The sequence below is a fragment of the Schistocerca cancellata genome, chromosome 6 (genome assembly GCF_023864275.1).
Source record: "Schistocerca cancellata isolate TAMUIC-IGC-003103 chromosome 6, iqSchCanc2.1, whole genome shotgun sequence".
In the NCBI taxonomy this organism is placed as follows: domain Eukaryota; kingdom Metazoa; phylum Arthropoda; class Insecta; order Orthoptera; family Acrididae; genus Schistocerca; species Schistocerca cancellata.
The window spans coordinates 3875368-3887738 of NC_064631.1; the positions used below are offsets into that span (position 1 = coordinate 3875368).

General features: G+C 54.5%; 13 non-coding genes across 13 annotated transcripts; all 13 read right to left on the reverse strand.

Moving 5' to 3' along the window:
* Positions 1-552: 552 nt before the first annotated feature.
* Positions 553-671, reverse strand: LOC126089284 (5S ribosomal RNA). Its single transcript, XR_007520616.1, has one exon. It is a non-coding gene; the product is annotated as a 5S ribosomal RNA (ribosomal RNA).
* An 844-nt stretch (positions 672-1515) lies between these two features.
* On the reverse strand, positions 1516-1634 carry LOC126089298 (5S ribosomal RNA). Its single transcript, XR_007520628.1, has one exon. It is a non-coding gene; the product is annotated as a 5S ribosomal RNA (ribosomal RNA).
* An 846-nt stretch (positions 1635-2480) lies between these two features.
* Positions 2481-2599, reverse strand: LOC126089310 (5S ribosomal RNA). The gene has a single exon (XR_007520639.1). It is a non-coding gene; the product is annotated as a 5S ribosomal RNA (ribosomal RNA).
* An 847-nt stretch (positions 2600-3446) lies between these two features.
* On the reverse strand, positions 3447-3565 carry LOC126089321 (5S ribosomal RNA). Its single transcript, XR_007520650.1, has one exon. It is a non-coding gene; the product is annotated as a 5S ribosomal RNA (ribosomal RNA).
* Positions 3566-4409: 844 nt separating this feature from the next.
* On the reverse strand, positions 4410-4528 carry LOC126089333 (5S ribosomal RNA). Its single transcript, XR_007520661.1, has one exon. It is a non-coding gene; the product is annotated as a 5S ribosomal RNA (ribosomal RNA).
* An 846-nt stretch (positions 4529-5374) lies between these two features.
* LOC126089344 (5S ribosomal RNA) lies at positions 5375-5493 on the reverse strand. The gene has a single exon (XR_007520672.1). It is a non-coding gene; the product is annotated as a 5S ribosomal RNA (ribosomal RNA).
* Positions 5494-6336: 843 nt separating this feature from the next.
* On the reverse strand, positions 6337-6455 carry LOC126089355 (5S ribosomal RNA). The gene has a single exon (XR_007520683.1). It is a non-coding gene; the product is annotated as a 5S ribosomal RNA (ribosomal RNA).
* An 847-nt stretch (positions 6456-7302) lies between these two features.
* LOC126089033 (5S ribosomal RNA) lies at positions 7303-7421 on the reverse strand. Its single transcript, XR_007520378.1, has one exon. It is a non-coding gene; the product is annotated as a 5S ribosomal RNA (ribosomal RNA).
* Positions 7422-8266: 845 nt separating this feature from the next.
* LOC126089366 (5S ribosomal RNA) lies at positions 8267-8385 on the reverse strand. Its single transcript, XR_007520694.1, has one exon. It is a non-coding gene; the product is annotated as a 5S ribosomal RNA (ribosomal RNA).
* Positions 8386-9227: 842 nt separating this feature from the next.
* On the reverse strand, positions 9228-9346 carry LOC126089015 (5S ribosomal RNA). The gene has a single exon (XR_007520360.1). It is a non-coding gene; the product is annotated as a 5S ribosomal RNA (ribosomal RNA).
* An 842-nt stretch (positions 9347-10188) lies between these two features.
* Positions 10189-10307, reverse strand: LOC126089378 (5S ribosomal RNA). Its single transcript, XR_007520705.1, has one exon. It is a non-coding gene; the product is annotated as a 5S ribosomal RNA (ribosomal RNA).
* Positions 10308-11154: 847 nt separating this feature from the next.
* On the reverse strand, positions 11155-11273 carry LOC126089034 (5S ribosomal RNA). The gene has a single exon (XR_007520379.1). It is a non-coding gene; the product is annotated as a 5S ribosomal RNA (ribosomal RNA).
* Positions 11274-12116: 843 nt separating this feature from the next.
* On the reverse strand, positions 12117-12235 carry LOC126089390 (5S ribosomal RNA). The gene has a single exon (XR_007520717.1). It is a non-coding gene; the product is annotated as a 5S ribosomal RNA (ribosomal RNA).
* Between the last annotated feature and the right edge of the window lie 136 nt (positions 12236-12371).

Below are 12371 nucleotides of genomic sequence, written 5' to 3' on the forward strand. Positions count from 1 at the left end.
CTGTGCGGGGTGTGGCAGTGTCGTGCTGGAGGGCCCACTGGTACGATGTGGGCTTCCTCGCCTCGCCTCGCCTCGCCTCACACCAGGTGTCTGCGTAGTTTGCAGTGCATTCGCACCATTCCTATCCCTGTCCCTGACCCCGTCCCGACTTGTCCCGACTTTGCTCGACTGCCGCTCGCTGCCGCTCGGGTCGTGGTCCATATGACAGCGCAAGCACGACAAACGTCTGCGGGACGAGACGAGACGAGACGAGACGAGACGACTAAGGAATAAATTCGTGGTTACAAATCAAATTTGGAACTCTACACTCCTACACAAGAATAGGCGGTGACGTATTTCAGAAATCACCTGCCGATTCGTACTGTTTTGTCGTTTTCAAAGTCTTCTTGGCAAACTTGGTTAGCACATTCTCCCTCAAACTGAGTTAATTACTGCATTTTCGTACCATTACAGTAGTTTAAAAGGCTTAAGGAAGCATCTTTGTCACAACAGAAAGGTAGTTTGAAAATTGGGCTGGCGACATTACAAAAAAAAAAAAAAAAACAGGAAGGGAGCCAACAGCACCCGGGTTTCCCAGGCGGTCACCCATCCAAGTACTAGCCGGGCCCGATGATGCTTAACTTCGGTGATCGGACGAGAACCGGTGTATTCATCATGGTATGGCCGTTGGCGCTCATCTAATGTAGGAGCACGGCAGAATTCGCGTTCGGCTTTTCTCCCAACACACAAAATGTTAGTTTTCGGCCGCATTTGACGAAAGCGCTTCCTTCCGCAACCGCCAGTTCCTCGAGGACGGCGCGGGGAGGCGCGCCCGGCGTCCCAGCAGAGTGACGGCCGAATTGGCGGGCGCACCGCCGCGTGTGTGAGACGCACTGCTGCTCGTTGCACCCCCTGTCATTCGCTGGGTGCGTGCGGCCTTCGACACTAGCGGAGGACGAATCTTGTCCCTGGTGTTCAGCGGAGGGCCTGTGCGGGGTGTGGCAGTGTCGTGCTGGAGGGCCCACTGGTACGATGTGGGCTTCCTCGCCTCGCCTCGCCTCGCCTCACACCAGGTGTCTGCGTAGTTTGCAGTGCATTCGCACCATTCCTATCCCTGTCCCTGACCCCGTCCCGACTTGTCCCGACTTTGCTCGACTGCCGCTCGCTGCCGCTCGGGTCGTGGTCCATATGACAGCGCAAGCACGACAAACGTCTGCGGGACGAGACGAGACGAGACGAGACGAGACGACTAAGGAATAAATTCGTGGTTACAAATCAAATTTGGAACTCTACACTCCTACACAAGAATAGGCGGTGACGTATTTCAGAAATCACCTGCCGATTCGTACTGTTTTGTCGTTTTCAAAGTCTTCTTGGCAAACTTGGTTAGCACATTCTCCCTCAAACTGAGTTAATTACTGCATTTTCGTACCATTACAGTAGTTTAAAAGGCTTAAGGAAGCATCTTTGTCACAACAGAAAGGTAGTTTGAAAATTGGGCTGGCGACATTACAAAAAAAAAAAAAACAGGAAGGGAGCCAACAGCACCCGGGTTTCCCAGGCGGTCACCCATCCAAGTACTAGCCGGGCCCGATGATGCTTAACTTCGGTGATCGGACGAGAACCGGTGTATTCATCATGGTATGGCCGTTGGCGCTCATCTAATGTAGGAGCACGGCAGAATTCGCGTTCGGCTTTTCTCCCAACACACAAAATGTTAGTTTTCGGCCGCATTTGACGAAAGCGCTTCCTTCCGCAACCGCCAGTTCCTCGAGGACGGCGCGGGGAGGCGCGCCCGGCGTCCCAGCAGAGTGACGGCCGAATTGGCGGGCGCACCGCCGCGTGTGTGAGACGCACTGCTGCTCGTTGCACCCCCTGTCATTCGCTGGGTGCGTGCGGCCTTCGACACTAGCGGAGGACGAATCTTGTCCCTGGTGTTCAGCGGAGGGCCTGTGCGGGGTGTGGCAGTGTCGTGCTGGAGGGCCCACTGGTACGATGTGGGCTTCCTCGCCTCGCCTCGCTTCGCCTCACACCAGGTGTCTGCGTAGTTTGCAGTGCATTCGCACCATTCCTATCCCTGTCCCTGACCCCGTCCCGACTTGTCCCGACTTTGCTCGACTGCCGCTCGCTGCCGCTCGGGTCGTGGTCCATATGACAGCGCAAGCACGACAAACGTCTGCGGGACGAGACGAGACGAGACGAGACGAGACGACTAAGGAATAAATTCGTGGTTACAAATCAAATTTGGAACTCTACACTCCTACACAAGAATAGGCGGTGACGTATTTCAGAAATCACCTGCCGATTCGTACTGTTTTGTCGTTTTCAAAGTCTTCTTGGCAAACTTGGTTAGCACATTCTCCCTCAAACTGAGTTAATTACTGCATTTTCGTACCATTACAGTAGTTTAAAAGGCTTAAGGAAGCATCTTTGTCACAACAGAAAGGTAGTTTGAAAATTGGGCTGGCGACATTACAAAAAAAAAAAAAAAACAGGAAGGGAGCCAACAGCACCCGGGTTTCCCAGGCGGTCACCCATCCAAGTACTAGCCGGGCCCGATGATGCTTAACTTCGGTGATCGGACGAGAACCGGTGTATTCATCATGGTATGGCCGTTGGCGCTCATCTAATGTAGGAGCACGGCAGAATTCGCGTTCGGCTTTTCTCCCAACACACAAAATGTTAGTTTTCGGCCGCATTTGACGAAAGCGCTTCCTTCCGCAACCGCCAGTTCCTCGAGGACGGCGCGGGGAGGCGCGCCCGGCGTCCCAGCAGAGTGACGGCCGAATTGGCGGGCGCACCGCCGCGTGTGTGAGACGCACTGCTGCTCGTTGCACCCCCTGTCATTCGCTGGGTGCGTGCGGCCTTCGACACTAGCGGAGGACGAATCTTGTCCCTGGTGTTCAGCGGAGGGCCTGTGCGGGGTGTGGCAGTGTCGTGCTGGAGGGCCCACTGGTACGATGTGGGCTTCCTCGCCTCGCCTCGCCTCGCCTCACACCAGGTGTCTGCGTAGTTTGCAGTGCATTCGCACCATTCCTATCCCTGTCCCTGACCCCGTCCCGACTTGTCCCGACTTTGCTCGACTGCCGCTCGCTGCCGCTCGGGTCGTGGTCCATATGACAGCGCAAGCACGACAAACGTCTGCGGGACGAGACGAGACGAGACGAGACGAGACGACTAAGGAATAAATTCGTGGTTACAAATCAAATTTGGAACTCTACACTCCTACACAAGAATAGGCGGTGACGTATTTCAGAAATCACCTGCCGATTCGTACTGTTTTGTCGTTTTCAAAGTCTTCTTGGCAAACTTGGTTAGCACATTCTCCCTCAAACTGAGTTAATTACTGCATTTTCGTACCATTACAGTAGTTTAAAAGGCTTAAGGAAGCATCTTTGTCACAACAGAAAGGTAGTTTGAAAATTGGGCTGGCGACATTACAAAAAAAAAAAAAAAAACAGGAAGGGAGCCAACAGCACCCGGGTTTCCCAGGCGGTCACCCATCCAAGTACTAGCCGGGCCCGATGATGCTTAACTTCGGTGATCGGACGAGAACCGGTGTATTCATCATGGTATGGCCGTTGGCGCTCATCTAATGTAGGAGCACGGCAGAATTCGCGTTCGGCTTTTCTCCCAACACACAAAATGTTAGTTTTCGGCCGCATTTGACGAAAGCGCTTCCTTCCGCAACCGCCAGTTCCTCGAGGACGGCGCGGGGAGGCGCGCCCGGCGTCCCAGCAGAGTGACGGCCGAATTGGCGGGCGCACCGCCGCGTGTGTGAGACGCACTGCTGCTCGTTGCACCCCCTGTCATTCGCTGGGTGCGTGCGGCCTTCGACACTAGCGGAGGACGAATCTTGTCCCTGGTGTTCAGCGGAGGGCCTGTGCGGGGTGTGGCAGTGTCGTGCTGGAGGGCCCACTGGTACGATGTGGGCTTCCTCGCCTCGCCTCGCCTCGCCTCACACCAGGTGTCTGCGTAGTTTGCAGTGCATTCGCACCATTCCTATCCCTGTCCCTGACCCCGTCCCGACTTGTCCCGACTTTGCTCGACTGCCGCTCGCTGCCGCTCGGGTCGTGGTCCATATGACAGCGCAAGCACGACAAACGTCTGCGGGACGAGACGAGACGAGACGAGACGAGACGACTAAGGAATAAATTCGTGGTTACAAATCAAATTTGGAACTCTACACTCCTACACAAGAATAGGCGGTGACGTATTTCAGAAATCACCTGCCGATTCGTACTGTTTTGTCGTTTTCAAAGTCTTCTTGGCAAACTTGGTTAGCACATTCTCCCTCAAACTGAGTTAATTACTGCATTTTCGTACCATTACAGTAGTTTAAAAGGCTTAAGGAAGCATCTTTGTCACAACAGAAAGGTAGTTTGAAAATTGGGCTGGCGACATTACAAAAAAAAAAAAAACAGGAAGGGAGCCAACAGCACCCGGGTTTCCCAGGCGGTCACCCATCCAAGTACTAGCCGGGCCCGATGATGCTTAACTTCGGTGATCGGACGAGAACCGGTGTATTCATCATGGTATGGCCGTTGGCGCTCATCTAATGTAGGAGCACGGCAGAATTCGCGTTCGGCTTTTCTCCCAACACACAAAATGTTAGTTTTCGGCCGCATTTGACGAAAGCGCTTCCTTCCGCAACCGCCAGTTCCTCGAGGACGGCGCGGGGAGGCGCGCCCGGCGTCCCAGCAGAGTGACGGCCGAATTGGCGGGCGCACCGCCGCGTGTGTGAGACGCACTGCTGCTCGTTGCACCCCCTGTCATTCGCTGGGTGCGTGCGGCCTTCGACACTAGCGGAGGACGAATCTTGTCCCTGGTGTTCAGCGGAGGGCCTGTGCGGGGTGTGGCAGTGTCGTGCTGGAGGGCCCACTGGTACGATGTGGGCTTCCTCGCCTCGCCTCGCTTCGCCTCACACCAGGTGTCTGCGTAGTTTGCAGTGCATTCGCACCATTCCTATCCCTGTCCCTGACCCCGTCCCGACTTGTCCCGACTTTGCTCGACTGCCGCTCGCTGCCGCTCGGGTCGTGGTCCATATGACAGCGCAAGCACGACAAACGTCTGCGGGACGAGACGAGACGAGACGAGACGAGACGACTAAGGAATAAATTCGTGGTTACAAATCAAATTTGGAACTCTACACTCCTACACAAGAATAGGCGGTGACGTATTTCAGAAATCACCTGCCGATTCGTACTGTTTTGTCGTTTTCAAAGTCTTCTTGGCAAACTTGGTTAGCACATTCTCCCTCAAACTGAGTTAATTACTGCATTTTCGTACCATTACAGTAGTTTAAAAGGCTTAAGGAAGCATCTTTGTCACAACAGAAAGGTAGTTTGAAAATTGGGCTGGCGACATTACAAAAAAAAAAAAAAAACAGGAAGGGAGCCAACAGCACCCGGGTTTCCCAGGCGGTCACCCATCCAAGTACTAGCCGGGCCCGATGATGCTTAACTTCGGTGATCGGACGAGAACCGGTGTATTCATCATGGTATGGCCGTTGGCGCTCATCTAATGTAGGAGCACGGCAGAATTCGCGTTCGGCTTTTCTCCCAACACACAAAATGTTAGTTTTCGGCCGCATTTGACGAAAGCGCTTCCTTCCGCAACCGCCAGTTCCTCGAGGACGGCGCGGGGAGGCGCGCCCGGCGTCCCAGCAGAGTGACGGCCGAATTGGCGGGCGCACCGCCGCGTGTGTGAGACGCACTGCTGCTCGTTGCACCCCCTGTCATTCGCTGGGTGCGTGCGGCCTTCGACACTAGCGGAGGACGAATCTTGTCCCTGGTGTTCAGCGGAGGGCCTGTGCGGGGTGTGGCAGTGTCGTGCTGGAGGGCCCACTGGTACGATGTGGGCTTCCTCGCCTCGCCTCGCCTCGCCTCACACCAGGTGTCTGCGTAGTTTGCAGTGCATTCGCACCATTCCTATCCCTGTCCCTGACCCCGTCCCGACTTGTCCCGACTTTGCTCGACTGCCGCTCGCTGCCGCTCGGGTCGTGGTCCATATGACATCGCAAGCACGACAAACGTCTGCGGGACGAGACGAGACGAGACGAGACGAGACGACTAAGGAATAAATTCGTGGTTACAAATCAAATTTGGAACTCTACACTCCTACACAAGAATAGGCGGTGACGTATTTCAGAAATCACCTGCCGATTCGCAGTGTTTTGTCGTTTTCAAAGTCTTCTTGGCAAACTTGGTTAGCACATTCTCCCTCAAACTGAGTTAATTACTGCATTTTCGTACCATTACAGTAGTTTAAAAGGCTTAAGGAAGCATCTTTGTCACAACAGAAAGGTAGTTTGAAAATTGGGCTGGCGACATTACAAAAAAAAAAAAACAGGAAGGGAGCCAACAGCACCCGGGTTTCCCAGGCGGTCACCCATCCAAGTACTAGCCGGGCCCGATGATGCTTAACTTCGGTGATCGGACGAGAACCGGTGTATTCATCATGGTATGGCCGTTGGCGCTCATCTAATGTAGGAGCACGGCAGAATTCGCGTTCGGCTTTTCTCCCAACACACAAAATGTTAGTTTTCGGCCGCATTTGACGAAAGCGCTTCCTTCCGCAACCGCCAGTTCCTCGAGGACGGCGCGGGGAGGCGCGCCCGGCGTCCCAGCAGAGTGACGGCCGAATTGGCGGGCGCACCGCCGCGTGTGTGAGACGCACTGCTGCTCGTTGCACCCCCTGTCATTCGCTGGGTGCGTGCGGCCTTCGACACTAGCGGAGGACGAATCTTGTCCCTGGTGTTCAGCGGAGGGCCTGTGCGGGGTGTGGCAGTGTCGTGCTGGAGGGCCCACTGGTACGATGTGGGCTTCCTCGCCTCGCCTCGCCTCGCCTCACACCAGGTGTCTGCGTAGTTTGCAGTGCATTCGCACCATTCCTATCCCTGTCCCTGACCCCGTCCCGACTTGTCCCGACTTTGCTCGACTGCCGCTCGCTGCCGCTCGGGTCGTGGTCCATATGACAGCGCAAGCACGACAAACGTCTGCGGGACGAGACGAGACGAGACGAGACGAGACGACTAAGGAATAAATTCGTGGTTACAAATCAAATTTGGAACTCTACACTCCTACACAAGAATAGGCGGTGACGTATTTCAGAAATCACCTGCCGATTCGTACTGTTTTGTCGTTTTCAAAGTCTTCTTGGCAAACTTGGTTAGCACATTCTCCCTCAAACTGAGTTAATTACTGCATTTTCGTACCATTACAGTAGTTTAAAAGGCTTAAGGAAGCATCTTTGTCACAACAGAAAGGTAGTTTGAAAATTGGGCTGGCGACATTACAAAAAAAAAAAAAAAAACAGGAAGGGAGCCAACAGCACCCGGGTTTCCCAGGCGGTCACCCATCCAAGTACTAGCCGGGCCCGATGATGCTTAACTTCGGTGATCGGACGAGAACCGGTATATTCATCATGGTATGGCCGTTGGCGCTCATCTAATGTAGGAGCACGGCAGAATTCGCGTTCGGCTTTTCTCCCAACACACAAAATGTTAGTTTTCGGCCGCATTTGACGAAAGCGCTTCCTTCCGCAACCGCCAGTTCCTCGAGGACGGCGCGGGGAGGCGCGCCCGGCGTCCCAGCAGAGTGACGGCCGAATTGGCGGGCGCACCGCCGCGTGTGTGAGACGCACTGCTGCTCGTTGCACCCCCTGTCATTCGCTGGGTGCGTGCGGCCTTCGACACTAGCGGAGGACGAATCTTGTCCCTGGTGTTCAGCGGAGGGCCTGTGCGGGGTGTGGCAGTGTCGTGCTGGAGGGCCCACTGGTACGATGTGGGCTTCCTCGCCTCGCCTCGCCTCGCCTCACACCAGGTGTCTGCGTAGTTTGCAGTGCATTCGCACCATTCCTATCCCTGTCCCTGACCCCGTCCCGACTTGTCCCGACTTTGCTCGACTGCCGCTCGCTGCCGCTCGGGTCGTGGTCCATATGACAGCGCAAGCACGACAAACGTCTGCGGGACGAGACGAGACGAGACGAGACGAGACGACTAAGGAATAAATTCGTGGTTACAAATCAAATTTGGAACTCTACACTCCTACACAAGAATAGGCGGTGACGTATTTCAGAAATCACCTGCCGATTCGTACTGTTTTGTCGTTTTCAAAGTCTTCTTGGCAAACTTGGTTAGCACATTCTCCCTCAAACTGAGTTAATTACTGCATTTTCGTACCATTACAGTAGTTTAAAAGGCTTAAGGAAGCATCTTTGTCACAACAGAAAGGTAGTTTGAAAATTGGGCTGGCGACATTACAAAAAAAAAAAAAAACAGGAAGGGAGCCAACAGCACCCGGGTTTCCCAGGCGGTCACCCATCCAAGTACTAGCCGGGCCCGATGATGCTTAACTTCGGTGATCGGACGAGAACCGGTGTATTCATCATGGTATGGCCGTTGGCGCTCATCTAATGTAGGAGCACGGCAGAATTCGCGTTCGGCTTTTCTCCCAACACACAAAATGTTAGTTTTCGGCCGCATTTGACGAAAGCGCTTCCTTCCGCAACCGCCAGTTCCTCGAGGACGGCGCGGGGAGGCGCGCCCGGCGTCCCAGCAGAGTGACGGCCGAATTGGCGGGCGCACCGCCGCGTGTGTGAGACGCACTGCTGCTCGTTGCACCCCCTGTCATTCGCTGGGTGCGTGCGGCCTTCGACACTAGCGGAGGACGAATCTTGTCCCTGGTGTTCAGCGGAGGGCCTGTGCGGGGTGTGGCAGTGTCGTGCTGGAGGGCCCACTGGTACGATGTGGGCTTCCTCGCCTCGCCTCGCCTCGCCTCACACCAGGTGTCTGCGTAGTTTGCAGTGCATTCGCACCATTCCTATCCCTGTCCCTGACCCCGTCCCGACTTGTCCCGACTTTGCTCGACTGCCGCTCGCTGCCGCTCGGGTCGTGGTCCATATGACAGCGCAAGCACGACAAACGTCTGCGGGACGAGACGAGACGAGACGAGACGAGACGACTAAGGAATAAATTCGTGGTTACAAATCAAATTTGGAACTCTACACTCCTACACAAGAATAGGCGGTGACGTATTTCAGAAATCACCTGCCGATTCGCAGTGTTTTGTCGTTTTCAAAGTCTTCTTGGCAAACTTGGTTAGCACATTCTCCCTCAAACTGAGTTAATTACTGCATTTTCGTACCATTACAGTAGTTTAAAAGGCTTAAGGAAGCATCTTTGTCACAACAGAAAGGTAGTTTGAAAATTGGGCTGGCGACATTACAAAAAAAAAAAACAGGAAGGGAGCCAACAGCACCCGGGTTTCCCAGGCGGTCACCCATCCAAGTACTAGCCGGGCCCGATGATGCTTAACTTCGGTGATCGGACGAGAACCGGTGTATTCACCATGGTATGGCCGTTGGCGCTCATCTAATGTAGGAGCACGGCAGAATTCGCGTTCGGCTTTTCTCCCAACACACAAAATGTTAGTTTTCGGCCGCATTTGACGAAAGCGCTTCCTTCCGCAACCGCCAGTTCCTCGAGGACGGCGCGGGGAGGCGCGCCCGGCGTCCCAGCAGAGTGACGGCCGAATTGGCGGGCGCACCGCCGCGTGTGTGAGACGCACTGCTGCTCGTTGCACCCCCTGTCATTCGCTGGGTGCGTGCGGCCTTCGACACTAGCGGAGGACGAATCTTGTCCCTGGTGTTCAGCGGAGGGCCTGTGCGGGGTGTGGCAGTGTCGTGCTGGAGGGCCCACTGGTACGATGTGGGCTTCCTCGCCTCGCCTCGCCTCGCCTCACACCAGGTGTCTGCGTAGTTTGCAGTGCATTCGCACCATTCCTATCCCTGTCCCTGACCCCGTCCCGACTTGTCCCGACTTTGCTCGACTGCCGCTCGCTGCCGCTCGGGTCGTGGTCCATATGACAGCGCAAGCACGACAAACGTCTGCGGGACGAGACGAGACGAGACGAGACGAGACGACTAAGGAATAAATTCGTGGTTACAAATCAAATTTGGAACTCTACACTCCTACACAAGAATAGGCGGTGACGTATTTCAGAAATCACCTGCCGATTCGCAGTGTTTTGTCGTTTTCAAAGTCTTCTTGGCAAACTTGGTTAGCACATTCTCCCTCAAACTGAGTTAATTACTGCATTTTCGTACCATTACAGTAGTTTAAAAGGCTTAAGGAAGCATCTTTGTCACAACAGAAAGGTAGTTTGAAAATTGGGCTGGCGACATTACAAAAAAAAAAAACAGGAAGGGAGCCAACAGCACCCGGGTTTCCCAGGCGGTCACCCATCCAAGTACTAGCCGGGCCCGATGATGCTTAACTTCGGTGATCGGACGAGAACCGGTGTATTCATCATGGTATGGCCGTTGGCGCTCATCTAATGTAGGAGCACGGCAGAATTCGCGTTCGGCTTTTCTCCCAACACACAAAATGTTAGTTTTCGGCCGCATTTGACGAAAGCGCTTCCTTCCGCAACCGCCAGTTCCTCGAGGACGGCGCGGGGAGGCGCGCCCGGCGTCCCAGCAGAGTGACGGCCGAATTGGCGGGCGCACCGCCGCGTGTGTGAGACGCACTGCTGCTCGTTGCACCCCCTGTCATTCGCTGGGTGCGTGCGGCCTTCGACACTAGCGGAGGACGAATCTTGTCCCTGGTGTTCAGCGGAGGGCCTGTGCGGGGTGTGGCAGTGTCGTGCTGGAGGGCCCACTAGTACGATGTGGGCTTCCTCGCCTCGCCTCGCCTCGCCTCACACCAGGTGTCTGCGTAGTTTGCAGTGCATTCGCACCATTCCTATCCCTGTCCCTGACCCCGTCCCGACTTGTCCCGACTTTGCTCGACTGCCGCTCGCTGCCGCTCGGGTCGTGGTCCATATGACAGCGCAAGCACGACAAACGTCTGCGGGACGAGACGAGACGAGACGAGACGAGACGACTAAGGAATAAATTCGTGGTTACAAATCAAATTTGGAACTCTACACTCCTACACAAGAATAGGCGGTGACGTATTTCAGAAATCACCTGCCGATTCGTACTGTTTTGTCGTTTTCAAAGTCTTCTTGGCAAACTTGGTTAGCACATTCTCCCTCAAACTGAGTTAATTACTGCATTTTCGTACCATTACAGTAGTTTAAAAGGCTTAAGGAAGCATCTTTGTCACAACAGAAAGGTAGTTTGAAAATTGGGCTGGCGACATTACAAAAAAAAAAAAAAAAACAGGAAGGGAGCCAACAGCACCCGGGTTTCCCAGGCGGTCACCCATCCAAGTACTAGCCGGGCCCGATGATGCTTAACTTCGGTGATCGGACGAGAACCGGTATATTCATCATGGTATGGCCGTTGGCGCTCATCTAATGTAGGAGCACGGCAGAATTCGCGTTCGGCTTTTCTCCCAACACACAAAATGTTAGTTTTCGGCCGCATTTGACGAAAGCGCTTCCTTCCGCAACCGCCAGTTCCTCGAGGACGGCGCGGGGAGGCGCGCCCGGCGTCCCAGCAGAGTGACGGCCGAATTGGCGGGCGCACCGCCGCGTGTGTGAGACGCACTGCTGCTCGTTGCACCCCCTGTCATTCGCTGGGTGCGTGCGGCCTTCGACACTAGCGGAGGACGAATCTTGTCCCTGGTGTTCAGCGGAGGGCCTGTGCGGGGTGTGGCAGTGTCGTGCTGGAGGGCCCACTGGTACGATGTGGGCTTCCTCGCCTCGCCTCGCCTCGCCTCACACCAGGTGTCTGCGTAGTTTGCAGTGCATTCGCACCATTCCTATCCCTGTCCCTGACCCCGTCCCGACTTGTCCCGACTTTGCTCGACTGCCGCTCGCTGCCGCTCGGGTCGTGGTCCATATGACAGCGCAAGCACGACAAACGTCTGCGGGACGAGACGAGACGAGACGAGACGAGACGACTAAGGAATAAATTCGTGGTTACAAATCAAATTTGGAACTCTACACTCCTACACAAGAATAGGCGGTGACGTATTTCAGAAATCACCTGCCGATTCGTACTGTTTTGTCGTTTTCAAAGTCTTCTTGGCAAACTTGGTTAGCACATTCTCCCTCAAACTGAGTTAATTACTGCATTTTCGTACCATTACAGTAGTTTAAAAGGCTTAAGGAAGCATCTTTGTCACAACAGAAAGGTAGTTTGAAAATTGGGCTGGCGACATTACAAAAAAAAAAAAACAGGAAGGGAGCCAACAGCACCCGGGTTTCCCAGGCGGTCACCCATCCAAGTACTAGCCGGGCCCGATGATGCTTAACTTCGGTGATCGGACGAGAACCGGTGTATTCATCATGGTATGGCCGTTGGCGCTCATCTAATGTAGGAGCACGGCAGAATTCGCGTTCGGCTTTTCTCCCAACACACAAAATGTTAGTTTTCGGCCGCATTTGACGAAAGCGCTTCCTTCCGCAACCGCCAGTTCCTCGAGGACGGCGCGGGGAGGC